Below are 26,847 nucleotides of genomic sequence, written 5' to 3'. Positions count from 1 at the left end.
AGTAGGCAGACCATCAAGTATCTTCCAAAAAGGATAGATGTTTAGAGAGTGTATGGAAGTGAGCTATTGCTACACCACATCGGATGTTGAGTACCATGTTCTAAAATGTTATTTTGTGTTTTTTGCAGTTGTTTTTGGACCATGGGGCAACAAAAGAGGGTAAACAGGTTTGATTAATCAAATTTTTATTCACATCATTTGTATGGCTGGGCATGCCTGGGTGTGTACAAGTCATATATTAGGGAAACGATGGCATGAGGATGGATTATGGGAAGGAGACATGCCAATGTACGTTTCATCATAGGTAGGTTATAGTCTTGTCTGTCAACACTTCCTATTTCAATGTTGGCTTTTAGCTTTATGTCATGGGTGACAGCATATCTATGGAGAAAAAAAGATGATCCAGCGTTTAGTCCAGTAGCATTCAATCAATTTTATTTACTCCATTTCAAAAACAGATTAAGAGCCCTGATAAAGGGCGTGAGAAGTCGTTTGAAACACTCAGGCGATTTTCATTTTTGTATTGTGTGCAGTACACCAAGAATCTTGTGGTTGTTTTTGATATGGAGTAAATAAAATCGATTGAAGACTACTGGAGCGTATCTTTTTCCCCCCTTGCATATTGTTTAACACGTTGGTCACATGTGGATCTGAGACGCTAATCAAGAGTGCCTGGTGAAAATCTTCTACCTGGGTGAGCGGTGTATTGCTCTGTATTGCTATTTTTCTTAGTGTTTCAGACCCTGTTGGCATGACTGTTATAACTGAGGAACGACAAGGTCTGAAACATGTCAGATTTTCTATGCACAGTTTTCCTTTTTGCTGTTTTTATTGCGATCATCCGTGAAATAAAGCGGAAAGTCAACATTTTAGGGAATATGGAGTGCTGACCCTCTTCTTTTCACATGTTTTTTTTTCATTGTTGCATAGCCATTTTAGGCAATACTAGGCAAGTGGATTAAAAAGTATTTCTGCTATCTCTCTAATTCCTTTACAGCCAACACTACTCCGGGCACATGAAATGTAATGGGTAAAATCTTATGGAAGAGGTAGATGGTGCTATGCTCCGCATCTACTTAAAGGGGCAGTCGGACCTTTACAAAAATGTAGATCAGCACCTGGGTGGATATGAAACCAAAAAAAAATATTCTTACCTACTCCAGTGCTCCAATTGTCCCATAGCACCACACATCATTATCTGGCCCCTGTTTGTTTACAGAGGTTGGAGTTTTTTGGGTTTTATGCAGCATTAGTTTCAATGTGTATCAGGCAAACCGAAGTAGTGGGACTGGATTTCCGGCCGCTGTAAACAAACAGGTTCACTGGAGGAGGTAAGGATAAGATTTTTATTGTTTTTATATACCACCCAAGTGCTTATATACATTTTTGTAAAGCCCAGACAACCCCTTTAAAATAGTCAAGGGTAGATATATTTCCAGTTGGAGGAGTTCCAGTTTATTTAAATGCTACAGTTCACGTTTAACAGAAGTCACATAACTATACAATGGGGGAAATTTAACGTGTCATATCTGCCAAATGTGAACGTTCCAGCATCCTGTATTTACTATACTTTCCACTAGAAAATAATCCAGTCTTAATTGATTCTCCCCCAATATGCTAGAACATTGTAAACTCTATTCAGATACTGTAGTCCTCGACTCTTCAAAATCTGACACTACTTTGACATAAATGTCTATCAAGTTGGATTTCTACCTTTAATGATGACCTGTCACCAGATTTTGCCCCCCCTCCCCAGACTAACAATGCCTGCTGTTAAAGGGTTACAAGTTCTCCCAATATCACCTAAAATTAGCTGCCAGTGGGGCTCAGTACCTTAATTACAGACGTGTTTTTCTGATTAGCTTTTCTGACTCGTGTCTGGTATCTGTGATACTTCTCTCTCTCAGTGAACTACGCCCCATTATTCTGACTGACAGCTCTGTGTTTCTTCATATCACTGCCCTGCCTCCTTGTACTTAGAGACTGTCTGCTAATATTCAACTACAGACATGTAAAGCTTTATGTACGGTTGGGAAATATTGTGTCAATTTTTTTACACGGTGCCTTATGTTATATTCATGACTTGTGACCAGAGTGACATCATTGCAGGTCCTTTAGCCATCTAATAGTAGCAAACTGTACACCATGTATAGGATCATATAAAATTACAGCAGCCTCCATGGAGGATGGAATGGAGTACAAGTACAGTTTGCTATTGTTAAGAGGCTAAAGGACCTAAGATTATGTCACTCTTGTCACATGACATGAACTGTGACCAGTAAGGGGGAATAAGGCATAGAGAGGATTAGATGGGAGGGGTCGGCTGAGCAGGACACGCCCCCTCTGATGCCAGGTAATATAAGATGAAAGGTGATTTATGTGGATGTGTAAAATTTTTAGTTTAAAGAAGGGTGTCAGTTAGTTAATAGGACTCTAAAGAAATCTGTTACTGGCTGTATATGTGCAAATGTGGTGACAGGTTCCCTTTAAAACCCTTATTTGTTATAAGAGCAGGGAAACTAAGACCCCTTATCACCAATTTAAATGCATTTCCTATTCAAATTTAAGAAGTGATCTTGCTTAGATATCTCTACATAGATTTCCATGGAAGTAGTGGAAAGAGGTGATTGCTACTGCAGTCTACCCTTTCTTTTGATAAGCAGGGGTCTCACCTGTAGGTCAGAGAAGATGAAGACTCCTTATGAGACTTTACCACTATAGGCCACCTCTGCAGGTGTGTGGAGATCTTCAGCTATTGATGCTCCACTGGGGGATTCAGGGCAATATGCAGATACATTTTACAGAATGAGATAAGGAAAACAAGTAGGGCAAGAGGCAATATTTTCCTTATCCCATAATGGAAAACATATTTGCATATTTCCCGTTCTCAGAGGTAGCATGCTATCTATCAGGCATCTATTGCTAATCTTCTGGTACAAATACCCCTATAATAAAAAAAAAAGATACAGACTACATGAGCATTACTTTTGATTGACACACTATATTTGGTAGTAGTGACTACATACAGTATTGACCCGTGTTAGTACAGTCCGCCTTTTATGTGACAACCGGCAAGTTTACATAACGTGACATGCAGATAGGTTTTTTCTGGTCTGAGGTAGTGTCTGGACTAAATGCTGATGGATCAGAAGATGATATGCCGAAGAATGCATTGTTAAGAATGCCGACCATTAAGCTATGATGTGTGTTTTAGACAGAGAGACTGTGAGAAGGGCAAAGTTCTTGAGTGTATGTGCAAATGTCTGGTCGTAACCCGCACAAGCTTCTGTTATACGGGTCTGTTTGTAGAATCACCTCATTTCTGTCCTGGTGGCATAAGCTAAGAAATAAAGCAGAAAATTTGCATTGAAAAGGCAATGAACAGCAGAATGGTTTTCATATGAAGTAAACAATGACTTATTAGAGTCTTATGTAGAGTCTAGGTAAAATATGTGCAGCCTTATCCCCGGAGTACTGCAGATTGATGCGAGTTAACATATAGAAGTGGACAAGAAACCCCTTAATCTACAAACACTTTCTACACCTCCAGAAATCCCTTCCATAAAGGCTCTTCACTAGTGAAGTGGGAAATATCAGTTTTCACATTGTAAAATCTCCACTGTCAGCATCTATTAACAAGGGCACCTAGAGACCTTACTTTGACTACGATTAACGCTTGTGTTGCCAGGTTTTCACATATTTATACCATTACCTTACCTACACAAAAATACTTTCATGGGGCATACTTTTAGGATTTTATTTTTAATGGAGCATATTTTTATAATTTTGTTTAAAAATATACTGGATGTCAACAAAGGGATTTTATCAACAGCAATCAATACATTGTTACGTGTCAGATCATAGCCATCTTTTTACTTTTTGTGCTAATTTATTTCTTGATATATCTTTGTAGCCAGATGAAAGTTCCTGGAAATTAGAGGCCCTCTGGGTAGACCTCTAGTAATCGCAGTTCTTTGAACTGGTCTTCAAATTTTAAGTGGAGGGTTTGAACCACTTTATGATCTTTTTGAATATTAGAGGGGGAGTTTTACACCCAAAAAGAGGGGGGTTTGCACCCAAGAAATCTAAGTAAACCACTGCAGAAAGCCAATTAAAGAGTCTATCTCTCATAGGCTGGTTACTACCAAATATTAGTCAAGTCTTCTCTTTTATAAGTTAACGTAGTTAACTGGATCATATGGCCTGTGCTGCTACCTTTCTTAATCTTCATGGGGGTTATTCATCCTTAGACCAGCTCCTTGGGACACTTCTATGTCTATTTTGGGAGCACCGGTGCCCATCAGATTCATTAAAGTGGCTTTGGTCCTTTAATAAATGTTCTTATAGTCTATTTTCTGTCTGGGATTTTTTTTTCAAAAAGTCTCAAAATGCATAAAAAGTCTCAGCACATAGAACAGCCAGGGACTAAAGAAACCTATGAGACTTTTTGCAAAAGTCTGAAGTCATGCATCTGGCTTTGCACTTTGCACAATGTGGCACTAGCAGTAGTTCTATATTTACCCCAGATTAATGAAGATGTGTATATAGTCATGTGAGACTTTTTAGCAGTATAAAGTCACAAAAATCCTCAATACAACTACTTTGAAATTTTTTTCACGCAGAAAACTAATGATAAATAACCCCCATTGCCTCTGAAAGTTCTGGTCACAAGCTAAGAACAGCAGAATCACTACATTGATGATAACAGAAGCAGTGGCCCTTTGAATATCCCCACTCACACATAATATGATGCTGACCGGTTACAGATAAATTGCTAGATATTATCAAGTGCAGAGAAAGCACTAAATATTTAGTGTTCAACAATTTGGAAAAATTTTTAGCAAGTTAAGACTACTTGGGAAAAAGCTGCTAAAGGAGACATTAATAAAGGTCTGTACATGTCCTAAATAGTAGTAGAAGGTAAAAGCTGGATATTTGTCTCATGTCATTGAGGTTGTTAGTAAATAACATTTACTGTATATACTGAATGTGGCTTCTAGCTTTCCAAAGTGGTGCTTAGAATCCCTTAAATATACACATTATGTTGATTTAGTTTACATTTACGTCGCATAGTTTATAGAATCCAAGACCCATTACTAAACATAAAGAAGAGACGCAGAATTGAAGAAGTTAAAAAAAGACTAAAAAGAAACGAAAACAACATACAATGAATGCACATAAAAGTTTTCTTAAATGAAAACATGACCAGAACTCTTTGTTGATGGCCATTTGCGAAGATCATTGGGCACATAAATGCGTGTTCTCATTCCCAGTCCAATTTCTAATGAGTCCCCATTTCACAATGTTCCCTAAAACAGCTTATGAGGCTTAACCTGCATAATGAAGGACCAAGATTGTGGAATAGTTCTAGACAGCTGTTGGGTCCTACAGGAATTATCACCAGATCTGAAGCCCATGTCTTTGTCCTGGAAAGGCTAGGACCAGACACAGTCAGATGATGTTTTGAAGAGCCAGACGAAAGAACCTTCCACTGAATATAAAGAAATTACAGCATGTAAAACAATGAAAAATAGCTATGTAGAAGAGAAGGTGACATCACTCTCTAACAGTTCATGCGGTGACAGGAAAGGAATTTCTCTCGATTTGTAACAGCAGACGGCACAGCTCAGGAAAACATGTAAAGTTCCAAATGGCAATTGTTATGTTTTTAATTAAAGGAGTTAGCATGAAATCTGTTCTAAACAATACAATATGTTTTAATGGACAGGGATTTGGAAAACTCCAGTGTTTGCCCTTTACCACTGAGGCTTGGTGAACAAGGAGACTATTAATGATCGGGTCTAAGCAGCCCAATGTGACATAACTAGGGCACAGTGGAGGTTTTTAACCCAGTTGTGCTGTGTCTCCTGCTATTGCCAGCAGTATCATTACAGAAAAATCATAAGACACATTCATCGCCAGAATATTTTGGCACACAATACTTGGGTTGTTCTTCTTCCAAATATAAATTATATTTTCAGTGCTAAAAGACAACTGATTTGGTGAACTGGTTTCAGAGGGCTTGTTCATAGCTCACATTGTGTCTGAAAAAGTTGGTTTAAGAACTTTTATGACTTTGTCTAAAAATTTGATCATAGTGTGAGAGGGTGAGGAGGAGGAGCATGTGTAATGTGGTACCGCTTAGGTATAAGTTGTGTTTTATCGAATTTGCACTTTGTATAACTGCATCGATTTGCACTGATGCAGTGATACAAAGCTCAAGTGGAAGGAGGTGAGGGGAAGAGAAGGGGAACAGGAAGGGGAAGCAAAGGGGAGGGAGGAAATTGGAGGGGGAAAGGAAAGTATACATGCCAGGGGGGGGGGGGTGTTAATGCAGCAATAATCATAAACATTAACAGTTAACAATAACTATAACCATAACAGTAACATGTTTACTGCATTCTTTCACCTGCTAGCCATACACCTGATTGAACTAGTTATTGACCGTTTGTGGGAATGTAATTCTATAGAAGAATATGTGTACCACCAAATCTCAAGGAGTTACGTGAGGAAGAGGGAAAAGCCAAGGTCAGATCTAACAAGGTGGGTTAGAGGCATAGTATGCATGTTATTTAGCCTATAAGGAGCCCATTCCCGTGGTGATGAGCCTTTCCATAATTGTGTTTTTCACAACTCCACAATCTCCCTAAGAGCCAGGGAGGAGACAGATTTTTAGCTATGCGTACTCTGGTGACCGGCAAAATGTGAAATGTCCGTAATTTGTCCTCTTTGTTGAAGTCATCCAGGTCCAGGGAAAGGAGAGCTACCTGGGGGCCCTATGGGGGGAGTGAAGACGGAATGCCAAAATTGGACAATATTCCCACAAGAGTGTCTCTGTGGCATCTCCAACATATGGCTGATGTGGAGTACAATTTGGAGAGATGGAATGCGGTCAAATACCACCTATATAATAATTTCCTGGATATTTCTAATATCCAGGTTAATGAGATGGTTCAGAGCTCATAAAGAACACCTCTTTCCATTGTTGAGGTGAAAAGCGGCTCTGTAATTCCTCTTCTCATTTTAAAAAACGAAACAAAGGGGATCCTCAGTATCAGCTATTTGGAGAGCACCATAGATCACTAAGATACCTTTGCACTTTTTAAGAGGATTAAAAAAAGTTAGGTGGAGTTAGGGGTTGGGTTGCACCTAAAACAATAGAAATGCCAAAAGAGGCATATAGGACAACAATCTATCCCAACACAGACAAAAAACTATTTGTTGGGAATCAAATAACAACAATCTTTATTGTAAATTATTTACAGCAATCAATCTTCCTGGGGGAAGAAGCGACGGCGAAACGTGCGTCGGGGTGCTGTGGTGGTGGTCAAGCCTCTCTTCTGTAGTTTTTCATCATGTCACGCCCGGGTGGGTAATTTGAATTTGTAGATAATTTGGCATATACATTTGGGCCATTATAGTGGAGATGCATTTACATTGATTGACTTTTGGACCACCACCACACTCTTTTGTGTCTTGTGGAATATTTTATACGTTTTTAATATTATGTGTGTTGATTGCTGTAAATAATTTACAATAAAGATTGTTGTTATTTGATTCCCAACAAATAGTCTTTTGTCTGTGTTGGGATAGATTGTTGTCCTATATGCCTCTTTTGGTATTTCTATTGTGGTTTTGGTGTTAGGATCTATACAGGAATAGGGTCATCTGATTGGTATTCATTGCACCTAAAACAAGCCCTAAAGAGAAATGTCTGGTCTGAAGAAATTTGAAGAATTCTTTATTTGAGATGTTATACTTGGAAGAGAGTCTGCTAAAGGGGAGAATAGAAGACCCTTCATGGAGAATGATAATAGTTAATAGACCCTTATCTATCCAAGAGGAGAAGTCTAAATCATGAATCATATTTTGGGCGTTGGTAAGAGGGGCATCTCCATGTCTGAGGGGAAGTAATTTAGGAGACTGTAAATAACCTTGCCACAAGGATATGGATGCCCTACATGTAAGGAGATTTGTAGTACATGTGGACTTATCCGCCCTGACTTTCCACAACCAGTCCCTAGGGAACATATTAGGAATTATAGAAGACTCAATGTGTACCCATAGTTTGGACATATCCCCATGACACAGTGAACTGATTTTGTCAGCTATTGCCGTTTTGTAATACGATTTAAGGCATGGGCACCCTAGACTCCCTTCCACTACCAGTTAGGTTAAGGTGGCAAGGGAAACTGTTCCTTTCTGAACCTTCCATACAAAGGAAGTTAATATTTTTTTGGAAGTGATGTAAAAGGGATTAGAGTTTAGATACCCTTTTAGTTCTCTTGAAAACTAGTCAAGGAGGGGCTGAAAATGCACTGTAACCAGTTTGTTAATATGATAGATTAGAGTGATTCCCATTGGAAAAGGAAAGAATCTTGGAGGCGGTTTTGCAGAGAGGAGGGGATTCCCATATTCAGAATCAATAACTTGCATGCTTTAAGTTTGTAAAAGCTTAAAGTACTAAAGTGGTTTGAAATCACAGACATCACAGCCAGTGACCTCTCTGGGTCAGTCAGGCATAACACCACGTCATCCACAAATAGGCCTATACTATACTCCATGATTTTTACCCCACTGAGATCAGGCGATAGGCGGATAGCTTAAGCTAATGGCTCCATGACTAAGGCAAATATCATCATAGACAGGGGACAACCCTACCTTGTTCCATTAGTTATTGTGAACGGAATCTTGAAATGAGAACGCGAGCAGATGGTGAGAAGGTGTCTGACTTGCCTCCAGAGTTACCACAAGATCTGTAAACCATCATTTGTCTACCTGTAATTAAACTGACCTGGTCTGCCGGGACTTAAGTTGGGAGGATGTCTGCTAATCTGTTTACTAATAGCATATGAGGATCGAGATGGGCCGAAAGATGGGATGAGATATGGTGATTTACCCTGCTTGGGGATGGTTAATATGAGTGCCGGCAGTATCTCCTTGGGGGGCGTACCTACATGCATAAAATTATTAAAGAAGCTTAATAAAAAAGGCTCCAAAATGTCTTTATTGGCCTTGTAGTACTCATTAGATATTCCGTTAGGGGCGGGGGATTTTTTTTAAATGACCTTTAATAAATGGACAAACTAGTGAAGCTGCATAGTCATGAGGAAACTGGGGAAGTTGTAATTGGGCTAGGAATGAGCAAATCTCTTGCTCTGTTGTGGGGTTATGGGGTGTTCCATATTTCAGGTAATAGAGAGCTGAGTAGCAAGATGCAAAGAGATCTGCTATACCTTGAGGATCAAATATTCTGCATCCCTGACCACCACACGTATGGAATGCAAGATTTATAGGCTTGGTGTTTCAGGCATTAGTTCCAGCATGGTTCCTATTTCAGTATTGTGACATCTGCATTGTATGGAGGGCAAAATCATATTTATGGGCATCTAATTCCCTGAGCTGTGAGGTCAGTAAGTATGAGTAAGAGTAATACATTTTTTTATCAAGACTATTAGCAAACTGATGAAGTATTTGTGGTTCCTTGAACAATTGGGTAAGTTTTGCATGAGTAGCTTGCTTGATAAATGACTTCAAATGGTGGCTTTGTGGGCACACCATAGAGTGGTGTCATCCACTTCTTTATTATCATTAAAATATACTTTTAGTATGGAGACTGTGGCATAGTCAGGGTGTTTGAGGATGTAGTTATTTAGACGCCAAGTTGAGTTGGGTGTGGAGTCATATTGCTCCTCAATGTCCATGGTAATATGGGTCGTGGTCTGACCACAAAATGGTACCAATGTTGGCATCTGACATCTTGGTGGTCTCTCTGTCTACAAGAAGGAAATCTATTTTTGAATACAATTTGTGACGATTTGAAAAAAAAAGATATAATCATGGTTTGAAGGGTAGCATTTACGCCATGTATCATGTAAATCATAATTAAACACAGTGGTGGAATAGTAAGTGGGCTCCTAAGGGTGGGTAGGGGATGTACAGTCAATGGGGGGCGATAGAATATAATCTCCTTCCTAACTTTCTGCACTTTCACAAGGGGTTTTGAAGAAAAGTATGTTGCTTAGAGTTAGGAATGTATACTGCAAGCAATTTGTAGTCAATATTGTTCACATTGCACACAAAAATTGTATAACGGCCATTATTATCGATTAACTGTTAATGGATGGTGACAGACATTGTGTCTTTGAAGGCTATGGAAACACCACACCTCTTGCAACTGCTGGGGGATGTATAATTGTGGGGAAGCGTTTGTATTTTTATTAATCTATAACAGTTGTCATGGCTGAGATGAGTCTCTTGGACCAACATTATATCTGCATGAGATTTACACACTGCAGACCAGTGGGTTGACCATTTACCAGGGGAATTCAGGATTTAGCATAAATGGAATAAAAGAGTTAGATAGATTACTCCAATGATTAGGTGTGATTGTGGATGGCGCCCCCCTTTTTAGTTGCGGAGTACCAAAATTGGCAGGAGTAGTATCAGGTGGGTTTTCAGCCTCTAGAGCCAGGATGGTAGGTTCTGGTGCACTGGTGGAGACTGGGCTGCTGAATGACGGTTCCAGAGTCAGTAGTGCATCCGGAAGAAGCAAGTCGCCTTTAATGGAAGGATGCATTATCAGAATCTACTGGAGGAGGAAGTTGCTAATTAGTTATGGGGCCTCGGGGAGCTTAGGATAGCCCATCTGCTTTTAACCATGGTCACTTGCTGGTAGATAGGAAAATGAAACATGTGTTCAACAGGGGTTGCTTGGTGCTGCTTAGGTGACTCCTTGCAGAAAGATCTATTAACTGGTTTCAATATAAGAGCTTACAAGCTCCCCCATGGGTCTTATTTATGCTTCATCATGCTTGGTGAGCCATTCAGGAGAAGTAAGCTTGGCCTGAGGTGGAGTAGGCGTTGTGAATGCTGACCTGAGTATTAGCGGGTGACAGCCAGGGAGGGTAGGTAGAAGTGGGCACAGTACCTTCAACCTGCTGTAGAAGTGTGTAACTCGTCCCTCCGCCTCATTTCGATGTTCAGGGTCCCACAGACAGTAGAATATCCTCTTAAAGGTGCAGGCCTGCAGTTGCAGTGGAGGCTTCTAGTAGTATGAGACACTTATGGTGTGTTGCAGACCTCAGGTGTTCACCTCTACTCTTATGCAGGGACCGGGGCCCCATTTATGGTGTTGGGGGGGGGGGTCTGTAATTCAAATCCCCCACCAGGGAGGGTTCTGGCAGACAGGGAAGTGTTGCCACTGTCTGCACTCCAAACTTGAGGTTTCTGGACACACAAAAACAGCAAACCCGTTTGGTATGGGCAAATAAACATATTACCATTGGGTAAGTAGTACAATACCAAAAAATTTGAAAAACACAAGATAATTTCTTATACATAAATTACACTTTATTTCAGTTGATACATATATTAAAATTACACATAATAAAGCAAGATAGGACAAACTACAATGGATTAAAGTTGTAACCAACCTATGGAACAATGTCACACTGAATACAGATTGTTGTAATTTTGTCTGAAACAGACAGGAAAACAATACAATGTCTGAGACTAGTGGTCTATAAACACAAGCAGAGACATATAAAACAAAGGCTGTAATGCTATACCAAGTAAAGAACCACACACAGACAATGCCCCAACACGTGTTTCGCATATGGCAAGGGGAGCCACACTAGCTGCACTAGTCCGGAAACAAATAAACTATGCGGCCATTATGGTGAGGGTCCTAATGCACCTAGAGTGCTGAATGGGCAGGTAAAGGCCATTGATGGCACTGTATTCGGATGCCTGAGCGGAGCATCCCTTTCATAGGGTAGGTATAAGACCCTAATAAGTTCATACATATACCAGTTTGCTGTTCCCAAAATTTGCTGTTCTTGGGTCACGTGACCCACTGACTACAGGACTTGCAACTTGATGTCCCGTATTTTATCTTGCTGGCTTCCGGCAGTTGGAGGGGGTGTACATTCATCTGCATATCTCCTCTGTCATAAGCACTCCTCTATCAGTGGTACATCCCCAAGGTTCTCTAACCACTGATAATGGAGTAAAAGGATGAGGGTTGTAAATAATAATGGCCCCCTCTTTATGCCATCAGGACACGGGAAGTCATAGACAGTGAATTGCCAACTTTAACATGGTCTCTCCTTGAATGGAGTCAGGGCTAATGCCTACACAAAACTTACCATACTTTTCCACTTCTAAGGGATTGCTTATAGCTTTTGATTCCAGCATTAGTCATCTGCTGCATCTATTAATATAGGAGAAGCAATTAGTAATGGCAAAACTAAACTCATGCTGGCATTAATTATTATATACATATACAGTGTTATGTATCACATCTGGCTCCTTTGCTTTTCTCCCTCAGGCTTCCTGGATAAACACTTGGGTGGAGAACACAATCACTGGAAAGGTACAAGAAACTAAACTCTGCACCTATAGAGACTGGGCACAGCAACATAAGACAAGTAAAAAACTTGATAACTACAGTCAGCCCCGGGTTACGTACAAGATAGGTTCCATATGTTTGTTCTTAAGTTGAATTTGTATGTAAGTCGAAACTGTATATTTTATAATTGTAGTTCCAGATAAAAAAATTTTTTGCCCCAGCGATCATTGGCGTTTCAAAATTTTTTTGCTATTAATAAAGCTTCATTACAGACACCTTACAGCTGAGCATTGCAGTCTGGGACTATAGTAAAGGATTCAGAGAGCTTCACCAAACGTCACAGTGGGCAGAGGGGTCCGTCTTTAACTAGGGGTCGTTTGTAAGTCGGGTGTATTCACTTTAGAATTCAGTTTGTGCCATTCCAACAAATTATCTTGGCTGGTCACGACTTTTCTATGCTGCAAAAATTATAGCTGGTAACTGCATGTATAGTATATACACAAAGTCCAACATCTATTTGTGAAGGGGTGTAAAACTTATTTGCCCTGGGCGCAAAATATGACTTGCAGTTATACGGCATTACCATTACAATTAGCCATTGGAGGGCAACCAGAAAGCTCAACATATTGTGAAGATATTATGAGACTCCGGCATGGTCTGTATGCACCCCCCCCCCCTCATGTGTGCCAGTTCAGAGCTGGCACATATAGTGGGCACACGCTGAGGCAAAGAAGATGATACTGGCGCTGCTTCAGGTGTGAGGAAAGGTGAATATCGGAGATATCCTGCCCGTATCCTGCACTGACAAGCGGAGCATAGGGGCAGGGACATCCATGGCCGGACAACACAAGGCAATTTGCAGGACACCTGTGTCTTAAGGTAAAATATGTTGAATAACTTCAATACAGTCTTTTTTCTTGATAATAAAAAGCTTCATTGGATTTCTAATACTATAGCAAAATAGACATGAGACTGAGCCTCTACTTGTACAGTGTGTGTGTTTATTGTTAAATGATAAGAAAGGTTTATACTTTTGTAAGTAATATCAGTGTCTTCGATATTAGAGAGTGTGTAGAAGGTGGGATCACAAACAACCAGCAGATGAATATGAAAAATAACACATTTAATTTTGTAATTTAAGTGCTGATGTACTGTATCTCCTCGATCTCCACGATAAGTCAATGTCAAGAGTTTATCCCTTGGTAGACATTCTATGTTTCTCCAATACCAGTACACCACATTAGTTTTCTCATTGAAAACAGTCATACAATTGACCTCTATACTATATATGGTTTGATGAATGAAATATATAAATCAAAGGGACGGCTGGAGGAGGTTCTTCAGTGAGGCCAAACTTAAAGCAAAGGAAGTAAATATTGTAATTTATGCGTTTCGGACCTCTGGATGTTGGTAATTTACTGTACTTTAGCCTAAGGCTACAATAATCATCTGTAAGAGTTATCAAAGGTGTCTGCAATTAATATTTATTGTTCATCCTGGTTCTTATGACAATCCAACATTTTTAAAATCCAATTATCACAGAGACAAAAAAAAAAAAGTTCTAACTTACAAACAAATTCAATGTAAAAACAAACCTACACAACCTATGTTGTACTTAACCCGAGGACTGCCTGTACATGAGACATGGTGGATGTTTTTAAAATATTGTGATCGTTTTAATATAATATATCCATTGCCTTTTTGAAAATGCTTAAAAGAATTTGAATATTTGATGGTGAAGAAACGCTTAGCTACAATTACCAATATGGTAAGAGATACACATATTATATACATATCATTTTTTTGGCCAGGGCTCTCCGCTCTTTAAGTTTTTGAGGAAACCATTGTATTAGAGTTACTAAGCTGATTAAATTTTAGCCCTATACCGTAGTGACACTTTACACCTAACAATTAATGTTCACAAATTTCCCACTACGGGAGAGAAAGTATCTTCGGCCTAGCAAGACCATTACAACCTTAGGCTTCATTTTCCGGCAAGGTCTAATAATTTGAACCAAATGTTGAACCCCCTTGGTAATTTTTCCTTCCCAAGCAGATCCGTGAAGAGAATAAAGTCCGGCACTCATGTTATGTCTCTTGTAGGAGTGATAAATAGGTCCCACAGGTTTTTGGCTAAGACTGAAACAGCAACAATATTCTGCACTTTTCACTTTAGCTTAAGCTTCGGCATGGGACTGAGGATTGAATATATTCTGGCATTCGCCTCCTTCTAGCCTGGCTCATGTCTCTCAAATTACCAGCAAACCCTTTCCTTTATTGTTTTAATATATTTTCAACTCTCATTCCTAATTAGAATTAAGACCTGTAGGGATTTTGCAGCCATTTACCATACACTTTGCCAGAAAACTCTGCACAGATCTTCCATTACACTCTGGAATCCTTGTTTGTGTTCCTCTTTTGAAGCCCTTTCCTGTACATTCAGGCCTTGTGTAAGGTGTCCAGCTGCCCGCAGCACTGTACTTTCACGTTCTGTGTTATACATAGCAAGGGCAATGACACTGCCAACGTCCACCCAGAAAACACACTTTGTTCTGCCAAAAACTTCCACTTAGACATTGAACAGGTTCTATACCGGCACAGCATTACATGCTTTTCCCCAAACACTTTGACAGCCATTTTTCTTGTAAGTCTTCTATTCAGACATCGAGCAAATATAAGAAGGGTGACTCCTCCGGTAACTTGACCAACATATACTGGAAGCATTCATGTAAAGCCTAAACAGTAGTGAATGTGATGCAATACTTTTCCAATGGAGTGTACGCAAATATATTTTGACTACCCATGCATATCATTTATAGCTTTAAAATGAATACCTCTGACTCATTGACCATTACATGCCTGTGCCTCATGAAAAGAGACTGATCTTCATTGGAATGAGTTGCAGCTGTACTGTGTTTACAATCTACACATGTTTTATCGGATATGATATTAATAAGTTTTACTGTCAGATGAAACCAGGCAGAACAAGTGAGCAATACAAAAGCAGATGCTCAGAGTCCAAAGTGGAAGGTCCATGTACTAGACATACTGTAGGTCGGATACATCTAGAAAACAGGCGTTTCACAATAGATAATGTACAGCTGGAGGCTTTAGCTATGGACATTGTGAATTTAGAGCTTTTGGCTGTCCCTTTTCACAAATGTTAGGAGCAACCAATGTAATGACTACCAAAGGAATGCTCACCAAGTAAGGGCACACCACCTGTGAGATGATCTGAGAAAATCCATTTTGGCAGCTCCCCCTGCTGTATGACGGGGTAGCCATCTTGGGGCAAAAGCCTAAAGTGAGAAAAGAGATAATTGTGCTTTAAGCACACAGCTTGTCCCTGCTGTCCATGTCAATGGCATCATTCAGGTCCTGCCAGAACATGAAGGTGGGACTTGCTGAGTAAAAGGAGGATATGGGGGTACCTGAATGAGGAGAAGGGGGGGGCATGAGAGGGTAAATGAGTGAGGAGAGGGAGAACTTGAGAGGGGTAACTGAGTAAAGAGTGGAGAGAACATAAGGGGGTAACTGAATGAGGAGGGAGAACATGAGGGGAGTAACTGAGAAAGAAGTGAAAAGAACATGAGGGGGTAACTGAATGTGGAGGAGGGAGAACATGAGAGAGTAACTGAGTAAGTAGTGGGGAAAACATGGGGGTAACTGAGTAAGGAGGGGGAGAACAAGAGGGGAGTAACTGAGTGTGGAGTGGAGAGAACATGAGAGGGGTAACTGAATGAAGAGGGGGTAACATGAGGGGGTAACTGAGTGAGTAGTGGGGAGAATGTGGGGGGTAACTGAGTAAGGAGGGGGAGAACATGAGGAGAGTAACTGAGTGAGGAGTGGAGAAAACATGAGGAGAGTAACTGAATGAGGAGGGGGTAACATGTGGGGTAACTGAATGAGGAGGCAGGAGAACATGAGGGGGTAACTGAATGAGAAGGCAGGAGAACATAAGGGGGTAACTGAATGAGAAGGCAGGAGAACATGAGGGGGTAACTGAATGAGGAGGCAGGAGAACATGAGGGGTAACTGAATGAGAAGGCAGGAGAACATGAGGGGGTAACTGAATGAGGAGGCAGGAGAACATGAGGGGTAACTGAATGAGAAGGCAGGAGAACATAAGGGGGTAACTGAATGAGAAGGCAGGAGAACATGAGGGGGTAACTGAATGAGGAGGCAGGAGAACATGAGGGAGTAACTGAATGAGGAGTGGGGAGAGATGAGGTTGCACATAAACAAACTCCCTTGTGTTACTATACTATAGGTGCACCCCGGAAATCATATGCACGTGAAGTCTCCCCGTGTCCCAATGACCGATCTATTAAAATAATTCTCTTATACGGTGAACATATGTAACAGAAAAAAATGTCCAAATCATCACTTTTTGCTACTCTTACAAAAATAGGATGAAAAGTGATCAAAAGGATGATAGCAATAAAAAAATTAAACTTGTCCCACAAATGATGACACCTCACACAGGTGTGTGCATGAAAGTATAAAGAAATGGATGTCAGAATATGGTGATACAGCAAACCTTATTTTTCAAAAGATATACATTTTTTTTGAAGTATAAAAATACAACAAACTTATAAATATATGTGGCAGAACCAACCCAAAAATATAAAGAATAAAGGAGAGGTGTCAAATGGGCACAGCAGTGATAGCTGTAAAAACAAAACACATGAGAAAATGGACAACTGCCTTTTTTTGTTATTTCTGCTGCATTTGATTTTTTTTCCAGCTTCCCCACTGAATATTAATTGGTGCCATTAGAGATAAAATTAAAATAAATTCTCCTGCAGATAACAAACTCTGTTAAAAATAAAAATAATAATAAAGTTTTGGCGTAAGAAAGGTGAGGAGTACAGAACATCAAAGGGCTGTGGCATTTAAGGGGTTGTCCAGTCATAACAAGTTCCCCCCAATCAACAGTATAGGGAATAACTTCAGTGGGTGGCCCAGTGGTAGGAACCCCACAGCTCACGAGAATGGGAGGCCGTTTTACCACAATAAATGGAGTGGCAGGTTGGACATGCTCCATTCATTCGATTTCAGTGTTTGGCTATCACTACCATAGTGATAAGAAGAAAAGCAGTGGGCATGTGCGACCTGCTTATCTGTCAATTTGCATTATAATGGATCCCCATTTTTATTATCTCTGGATACCCATATTGGTTATTAGCACTAAGCATTGTACATAACTATTTGTATATAACTCAGGTAGCGGAGAGGCTGGGTTCACCTCGTCACCAAGTATGATGCGCTTGAAGATTATTGTATGTCTGCCAGTCTCAATATGGAGCAAATACTAAGACAAGTATTAGAGGAGAGTCAAAAATTGTCAAAGAACAGCATCAATGCAAAATCAGGAATTGTATCTAACCCTTCATGTGAGGAGCAACAACAGAACTACTACCCGAGCCCTACAAATTTACCTCCATCAGGTTGGTGAATTTCATGTTTCCAACCAAGCTGTTTTCTACAGACCACATAAGGGTGACATGAAGACATTCTGTCCTGTTGTGAGGTCTATAATACAGCACAGCAATAAGAAGCTGGATTGTCATTCTCCAGAAGGTCTGTCAATGGCGCTCTGTACACTTCACGGAACATTGAATGCAGGTTATAGATGTGATGGAGTTTGAACATGTGGTGAACATTCTAATCTGTCTATATTGTGATAATTTTGATGGTGGGCTGCTTATGTGCAGAGGAATCTTATCCTTGAAGGGTCACAAAAACCTCCACAAGTCCAATGGTGCCTTGACATGTGATATCGGGTTGACATCCTTAGATTCTCTAGGTACCAGAATGAAATGCATTGTCAGACAGATTCTAAGCTCATTTAATGCATCGGGTAAAGTATAATATCCAGCCTCAGTGTAGGCAGTCTACAATACATTGACGCCATTGTCAGGCCATGTTTCCCAGACATGTATCACATTGAGAACCACTGAAACATTATAAAGTAGTACATCCTACATTGTCAGGAAGTGCCAAGACTGTCTAAGAGTTCACTGATTCTTCCATCCAGGACCCCAAGACACCTATGACTTTCAGGATCAGGGCCACTGACTGGCAAATTTAAGGACTGTCACAGGCCCTGGACTCTAAATCGGTTATGAACACCATAATTGTCTAGATTTTATAAATGACCTGACATTTTAAAAAAAACAACATAACTATACATATTACATAGATACAGCAGCAAAACCAATCTTACTACAAAGGTACAACACCAAAACCAAGATTACTACATAGAAACAGCACCAGAACCTTGCTTACTAAATAGATACAGAACCAGAACCAAAATTACTACATAGATACAAGACCAGAACCAAGATTACTACATAGATAAGTTATCAGAACAAACATAAGTAAACATATTACATAGGGACAGTACTTACTGTCCTACTGTTTACTGTAGTACTTACTACACAAATACAGTACCAAAACCAATCTTATAACACAGATATAGCATCGAAACCAAGCTACTACCAGCATTTTTTTTTTACACAGATACGTTACTCCAAGCAAGGGTACTTAATACATTCATTACTCTTACATGACTGAGACATTTTTTGTCTTTGTGTTTCTGTTTTTACTCCACTTATCCCAAAAGTGGATACAGAGTTGTGCGAGGGCTTATCTGTGGAAAAAATTGAACTTTTTAGTGGCACAATTTAATATTTCTTGCAATGTACTGAAAAGCAGGAAAAAAATGAAAATCTTTTGTACAAAAAAAAATATTTGCCATTTTGCCAAATTCTGAGGCCAATAACTTTTTCACACTTTGGAGTACGAACCTATGTAAAAAAAATTTGCAGAATTTAGTAATTTTACTGATGATCTCTAATATTCCTTCTATTCAGTGGCTATTGGAGGTTTCATTGGGACCTCCCCCTTTCTAAAGCATATAAGATTGAGAAATGCTTATTGCATCAAAAAGTATGGTTTTTCAAAATACTGTTATTAGTTCTGTATATTATGCCATTTTAGAGAAAGTCCCATTTTAATTTGTATGCAAGTAAGGCATGTATATGAACTAAGGATGTGTCCTTAGCACCCTGATGGCTGCTATTCCTACCTGGACCCCTCCCCTTTCAGATTAGCAGAATATACAGTAAGTCTTGTGAGAAGCATGGGGAAAACACTAGTAGACATTTAGGCAGGAATGGAAATGCCCCATTAACATACGAATTATACTGGAAGTATCTTGGAAATGATAAAATGGACAGAAAATAAAGTATATTTTTAATGCTGCTGTAAGGGAATGGAAATGTAGGACAAACACAGCCCTAAAGAGATCAGTGACGGCAAACCTTTTAGACACTGAGTGCCCAAACTACAACCAAAACCCGCATATTTTTTGCAAAGTGCCAATGCGATAATTTAAGCAGTAACTTATTACTCCCTGCTCTGTCACAGGTTTAAATTGTCTAGGCACCTGAGGACACCAATACAGTAGAAAGAAGAAGAAAAAGTTTGGATTATCATTGTAGCTTCCTTCTAGGGTCCTGAGCTGCCTGTGATAGCAAGAGGCCTTGAGTCCTGTCTGGTGAACCCTGCCCTGGGGTGCCCATATAGAGGGCATATAGAGTGCATCGTGCCATAGGTTTGCCACCACTGCCCTAGATCTTCTAGCTATCCCTACCTAATCGCCCATCCTTCCCTAAGCGGCAGATGACAATTGGTTGATGTTCCCTTCCAGAGCCAAAGAGAAAATGGGGAGACATAAACACTACAAAACAAACACAGAAGGATAGTCATACAAATATTGGTCAAAACCAAGAAGAAAATGCATTGCAGAAATAAGAAACAAACGGATGGTCAGAAGACGGGTCAAATAATCCAAAATACGGAAGTCCTGTACAAGGAATACTTATAACATGCACTGGGAAGTGGGCAGACAAATCTCTTATGACATATTAGAGTCTGATCAATTAAAGGGAACCTGTCACCAGGAGACCCATTTTTGGCACTCCCCCAGTCCCCACAGAGCATAGTACATACTCTGCCAAAGTGTTTTTGTATTAAAAATTGGTTTTACAGAAAAAAAAAGATATGTTATATTGTACCTTTCATTAGCATCTGCTGTGTGACTGGGCAGTTGCCAAATGGGAGGGGCTGGAAAAGAGCAGCCCCCCCCCCACTGTTGGGAAACATGTGTCCTTTTCAAATATATGAATAACTCCCCTCACTCAGGATTGGCTGCAGAGAAGCAGGGGGAGTTGATAAGCCAAGTGATGGGTGTTTTCATATATTTGAAAAGGACACATGGAGAAGCTGTTTCCCAAGGGTGGGGGGAAACTGCTCCTTTCCAGCTACTCCCATTTGGCAACTGCCCAGTCACACAGCAGATGCTAATGAAAGGTACAATATAACATATCTTTTTTTCTGTAAAACCTATTTTTTATACAAAAACACTTTGGCAGTGTATGTACTATGCTCTGTGGGGACTGGGGGAATGCTAAAAATGGGTCTCCTGGTGACAGGTTCCCTTTAAGACAGCCAGGAGTGGAATAAAGCAGAGTTCAGACTAGTGCATGCAGCGGTGAAACTAGGAAAAGCTGGTTGGATAAAGGAGCTGCCATCTCACAAGGGGAGTTTATTAAACCCCTTGTGGGTGGAAAGTTCCAGGTCTTTGATTACAGAGATTCCAGGAAGCAGAAGTATCTGTGGCATGCTGCCCTGACACATTGGCCTGCCTGGAGACCAGGCCCAAAGCAGACATCCAACATTAAGACTCTGCTTTAACTCTGCTGAAGCAGCCAACTCTCCTACCCCAGCCTGAAGGTTTTTATCCAGGATGCATGAATATCTTTCTGAGGACCAAAGATCTAACCAGCCAGCTCTACCCAGCTGAAGTTTGCTGCAGTTGTGGCCGTTGCCAAGTTTCCAGTGAGTAGTGATCCCTGGATCAAGCTGTATACCAGCAAGGGCACCCCATCCACCATCACCAGGGATCCCTATCCACACACTGGGGTTGCCTCAGAAAGAAACCTATACTTTCAGCCTCTCCCTCCCCCATTTTCTTGCACATACCACCTGCTGGAGACTTGATCGAGGTCTCTGTTCCTGATACCAAGCAATGTGACTATCATCGTGCGCTAGGCCACACTAGCCAGCCACTCAGTTATTCAGTGCCCGGCCACCAAAAAAGGCTAGGCCATGGTGGGTGATGTCGCACAAGCAACCATGAGAACTGCCACAAATTAATTTATTTCTCTTCCAGTATAATCTTTTCCCTTTCCAGTTTTTTTGGCAGAATTAGTTGTTTGTGGGAAGTGGCATTACTGTTTGTCTGGCATGAACCTCAATCCTGTAGAAATATGCCATAACATAAGCTCCAGGTACCTGCTACATTTTCAATCATCAATTCAAGTTTCAAATAGAACATGGAAACTGTACTGTGGAAATGTATTCCAATTTCAACAAACTAAAGAAGCTCTCCTATAGATGTTGTTTTTTTCCTTTTCATTAAAGAGTAACTGTCGGGTGGTGTCCACCTTTGGTCTGTATAAACCTGCATATGTGTCCCTTGTCCTTTGTTATTCCTCACGGTAATGTGCAATACCTGTGTGTAAGCAAATACCTTGACTAGTTCTGAGGACTACACCTTCTATATAGGTTACTGTGATCTATTTGTTATGTATATTTAGCTATTTGACTATTGGTGGACTTTTTCTGCATATGTTGTCTTTTTAAATGGATCTGTTTTAATTGATTTAATAAAGTGTCATTTTATGCTTTCTACATTTTGGTCTTTGTTTCTATTTTATTGTGCTGTTATTTGATTTTGGGTACAATCCGTTTGATCTAGTGGGGGTACATTGTGTCCGTGCCCCCTATTACTTGTATCGGTGTTCATGTGTTGTAGGTGCAGCACTTGTGCAGTGAAGCTGGTTTCTACAAGATGTAGAAAACACATTAGTCTACTATTGTGTGCAATGTTTTATAAATGTGCACCTAAAAAGTCACCAAATCACTGCAGCCATTAATACCACGTAAACCAGATGTATCAAACAGTGGAGGAAACTATAAAACATCTAGCATGCAGCAGAGCTAAGACGCTTGCAAGGAGATTTCCTAATGATAAATGCCCCCATTGTCTCTCAGAACTTGTAGGAAAATATAGAGCGATGGATAATAACAGTGTCCCTAGGAGACATACAGTAGATGCTATTGTCTGCAGAAAGTCATTTGATGCTGTACTGGAGCATCATGGGATTGATAGCAGATCACAGAGAAAGAGAAATCTAAATGGTGCATACATGGTATAGATTATGAAAGACTATAAGATGATGGATGCAATGCTGGGAACAATTAGATTTCTTTTTGCTGGAGTGCATCTTAGCTTAAAGGAAATCTACCATCAAAATCCATCATGATAAACCAGGGACACTTACTCATAGATCCCAGCACTGTGACTGTGGTAAACATCTTATATTTGTTATCCATGGCCTCCTTCCTTCTGAAGTTCAGTTTGCTAATGATACTGAAGGGCTCTTGGGGGCATTACCAGAAACCATCTATGCTGTAGCTTCATAGACTTTTATACTGTGGTGCAGAAGAAGGTCTCACCCTCCTCCTGCTCCCTTAGCATTTCCCCCTTAATTTACTTGCTGCAAACTCAGGGCAGGAGAGAGGTTTAGCACACAGTGGGATTGGGGAAGTGCTGCTGTACAGTGTAACAGCTTGTGAAGCTACGGCACAGAAACCATTCTGGCATATTAGCATAATTCAATTTTAAGTTGATTTTAGAAGGAAGAAGGCTATGAACAACAAATATAAGAAAATTACCATCTGGATCTATGAGTAAGAGTCCCTGGTTTATCATGATGGGTTTTCAAGGTAGATTTCCTTTAAAGGAAAGTCTCTTCTGGCCACTACAGGTGTATTACTCTTTGCAAGAGAATGGGTCCGAGCTGCAATACCAAACAAAGCCATTAGACAAAAACAGACCCTCTTTTCCTTTTTCAATCAACCCCTTCAAATATCTGATGTCCTATTAAGTCGTATAGAATCTAATACAAATTTGTAGTAAATGGCAGACTTTCCCTCCTGCTGTAAGAAGTAACATTTTGTATGAAGCGAGCCCTGTGTTTCTGTCAGAAGTCAGGAATTCACGTAAAAAAGTAAAAAAAGTCTTGCCTTGTGTCTATGTGTCACACTGTATTGAGGCACTTGGGTCAGGAAGGGGGCTCCCTGCCAGCCACACAATGTTATCTCACTTCATAAACACCCCCCTCCCTTCTATGGCTGTTCCCTCTGGGACTTGTCTGGGAACATGGATATGATTTTTCATGTCAACGGGTTGGAACCAGACTGGATAGTCAGTATTGATTAACCCTTTGACAGTATGAGCTGTACCATCCAACCTTGGAATATAGTTGCCATGCATCTATTCTAAAATCTTGTATTGTATATGTTATTGATATGATATTATAGTATGCACTGCTGTTTGGAGAATACTGCATATATAGCATGACTCTATTCAATGGTATAGTGAGACATCTTGTCTGTCTTATGTTCCTTACCATGGCCCTAAAGAAACCCAGTGACCTACATGCATATTTAGAAATGTAAGGCACGGTGGATTTGACCATCTTGTCTACAAGCGCTCCGTGGAATGGCTTGTTCCTGGAACTCTCTGACTGTTTTTCATCGGAAAACATGCAGTTTAACAGCAAAGTCTGAGCAGTGGAGAGATCAGGGAGAAGGAATGTGTGACAGAGCCAGCAAACAAGGGACAGAGCCAAGTGAAAGGGGTGGGGAGGCAGGGGGAAATAGTTTGTGAGAGAATATAAAAGTTTTCTATTAGGATGTTACATGCTACAATTTTTTTTTTCATTATATGTTTTTTTTTTCATGGAAAGCAATGTGAGCCAAAGGCCATTCCAAAAGGAACACGCTTAACGTTCTCATAGTATTTTGTCATCCTGTCGCCATGCACTGGGAAGGACTATGGAGTTGGACTCCCACTGACGTTATGAAGGCACAACGCTGAGACATGAATTACATCCCTTATTTTTGTTGAGCTGTGAATGATTTTTATTAAATTAGCCTTTTTTTAGAAGTATCATGGGGAAAGCACAATAGTATTTTAAGTTCCTTGCCATCAAGACAATGCACTTGCTTGAAAACAGGTGCATCGAGCCGAATCTGCATGGGTGGTTTCACACATTGGGGCAGATTTACATACCCGGTCCTGTAGCGATCCCTGAGGTGCGTTCACAGACGAGGATGAAGTCCGGTGCGATTCTTCGAGATTGTGCGTTTCCTGCATATGTCGCTTCCCCGCTGAGGTCCGCCGGAGTTCACCTTCTTCTTCCCGGTGTATGTGAGTGCATTGTCTTGCGACACAATTTGAATTGTAAATCCCGCGCTTAGTCCGAATCAGTCGGGTTGTCCGTTGGCCACGCCCCCCCGATTTGTGTCGCATGCAAGTCGGCGCAATTGCGTCAAAATCCGATCGCGTGCACCAAATACCCTATTTAAATGCGGCGCAAATCGGAAATAGTCGGGACCCTTAGTAAATGTGCCCCATTGTTTTCTTTGGGGGGGGCACCATTGCAGTTATTTTCCCAGGTTGTTTTTTTTTTTCAATCTAGCAGAGAATAGAACTATACACATCCTATATGTCTCCTTTCTGTATAAATAGCCTTTTTACTTTCACCCAACTGACTGCACCAAAAAGATTTTTAAAGTTAGTTATATTGATGTAGATGATAAAGAAACTGCATCACATCTCCAACTAGGGCGACCAACTAGACAGAGAATGGAGCTGTACCTCCAACTATCGGATCCCTATTATCTGATTCCATGGATAAGATCCCAAACCTGGAAACCCCATACAAGCATATTTTATATAATTACCTGTGACAATTTTTCTATTATTTAATTCTCTAAAACTAATCATCAGCTGCACCAGTTTTCTGGAGGTCCTACCCTGGTTAATCAGAATAATACCGAACATCTACAAAATATTTAGGTCAAAGGTAACCTAACAACACTTATTTTTAGCAATGTGTACCTCATTACCTCTACATGGCAGAGGATCATCTGACATTGCTGATATTATGCATTGAACTAACATTAGAGGATATTATATAATTCCAGATCCTCTGGAGGGAATTCAAAGTCAGGAGACATTAACCCTACCTAGTTGGCCAGTTTATGGATAGTGATTGTCTGTAACCAGGACCATTGGGGGAATATTGTGGCCCTGCCATTTGTCATGGCCTAACAAATGTAATAATAAAAGGGCAGTCCAAGCCACTTAACATTTGCCAACATGTCATTGTGTCGAGTGCACCTATTGTTGGATCTGGATGTGTGGTCCGGATTCCCCCATAATATAAGGCAGAGAGCGAGAGCTTAAATAAAGCTTTATGGCTGAAGGTGCATGTACCAGAGGTGTCTCTTCATAGGTGTACTATTCATTAGTAATTGTCCCATTATGTTATGAATCTGGTTGTAACTGACACAAAGATCCCATCACTGCCACAAGAAGTGTTGGAAAATCGGTGATCCAGGTTCAGCTAATCAATATTAAAACGTGCCACCAAGGAATAGCCAAGCACCAAGTGCTGCAAGCTTATAATATTACTGGAGCGCTCATCTCCCTGTGTCACTGTAATATTTGTGCAAGCATCATCTTTGGTCTGCAGAATGTGGCTTATGAGGCGTTGACTTTCCCTCTGTGTTTTTGTGTGGGTGAACTGTGGCTCATTTTGCTGGCTGTATTGGGACTGATTGCACCACACACAGTTCCTCTGCAGCTCTGCTCTGGTCCAACAACGGTTAACTAGCTATGATAGATAGACCTCTGCTCAATCATCTGCACCAGAGGCTCTTTAAACACCTTTATATATTCCATTCATAGGTAGTCCAGTTCTGGAAATATATATATATATATATATATATAATATCCCACCGGGGCCTAGCCTTTTCTTGGGGCCTGGAGGCAGCCGGGGGCCCAGAATATCGGAGTGGCTGGCGGTTGCGGCCTAGGCACTCTAGTGTCACGGTGGTTGGTATGGGGACCGGAGGGCTGTCCTACAGCCTGGCAGGTCTCCAGCAGGTGGTGTATGGAAGAAATGATATAGAGGGAGAGGCTGATGTACTGGTTCTTCCTGGGGCAGCCCTTAGAGTCTGTAGTATGTGTCCCTGTATGTGTAGTATGTGTAGATAGATGGGGCGCCCTTGGTGGTGATACAGCTGTAGAAGGGACCAGATGGAGGCAATGTTGTGCATAAAAGTAACTTACAGTTCTTTATTCGAACCAACGGTAACAACACGCCAAACGATTCTGTACAAGTGTAGTACTGGAGTGATCTTGGAGAGGAACCTCAGGAGTTGGGTCACCAGCCTGGATGCAGGGGCAGGCTGGAATGTAGCTGTGTCCAATGCTGGAAGCTGCTGCTTTGTCCTGTTTGTCCTGTGTCACTCTGTGTGTAGTTATTGAGCTGAGGCCTAGGAGGCCT

The sequence above is a fragment of the Engystomops pustulosus genome, chromosome 2, assembly GCF_040894005.1.
Source record: "Engystomops pustulosus chromosome 2, aEngPut4.maternal, whole genome shotgun sequence".
Classification (NCBI taxonomy): Eukaryota; Metazoa; Chordata; class Amphibia; order Anura; family Leptodactylidae; genus Engystomops; species Engystomops pustulosus.
Note: the sequence above shows the minus strand (reverse complement) of the source record.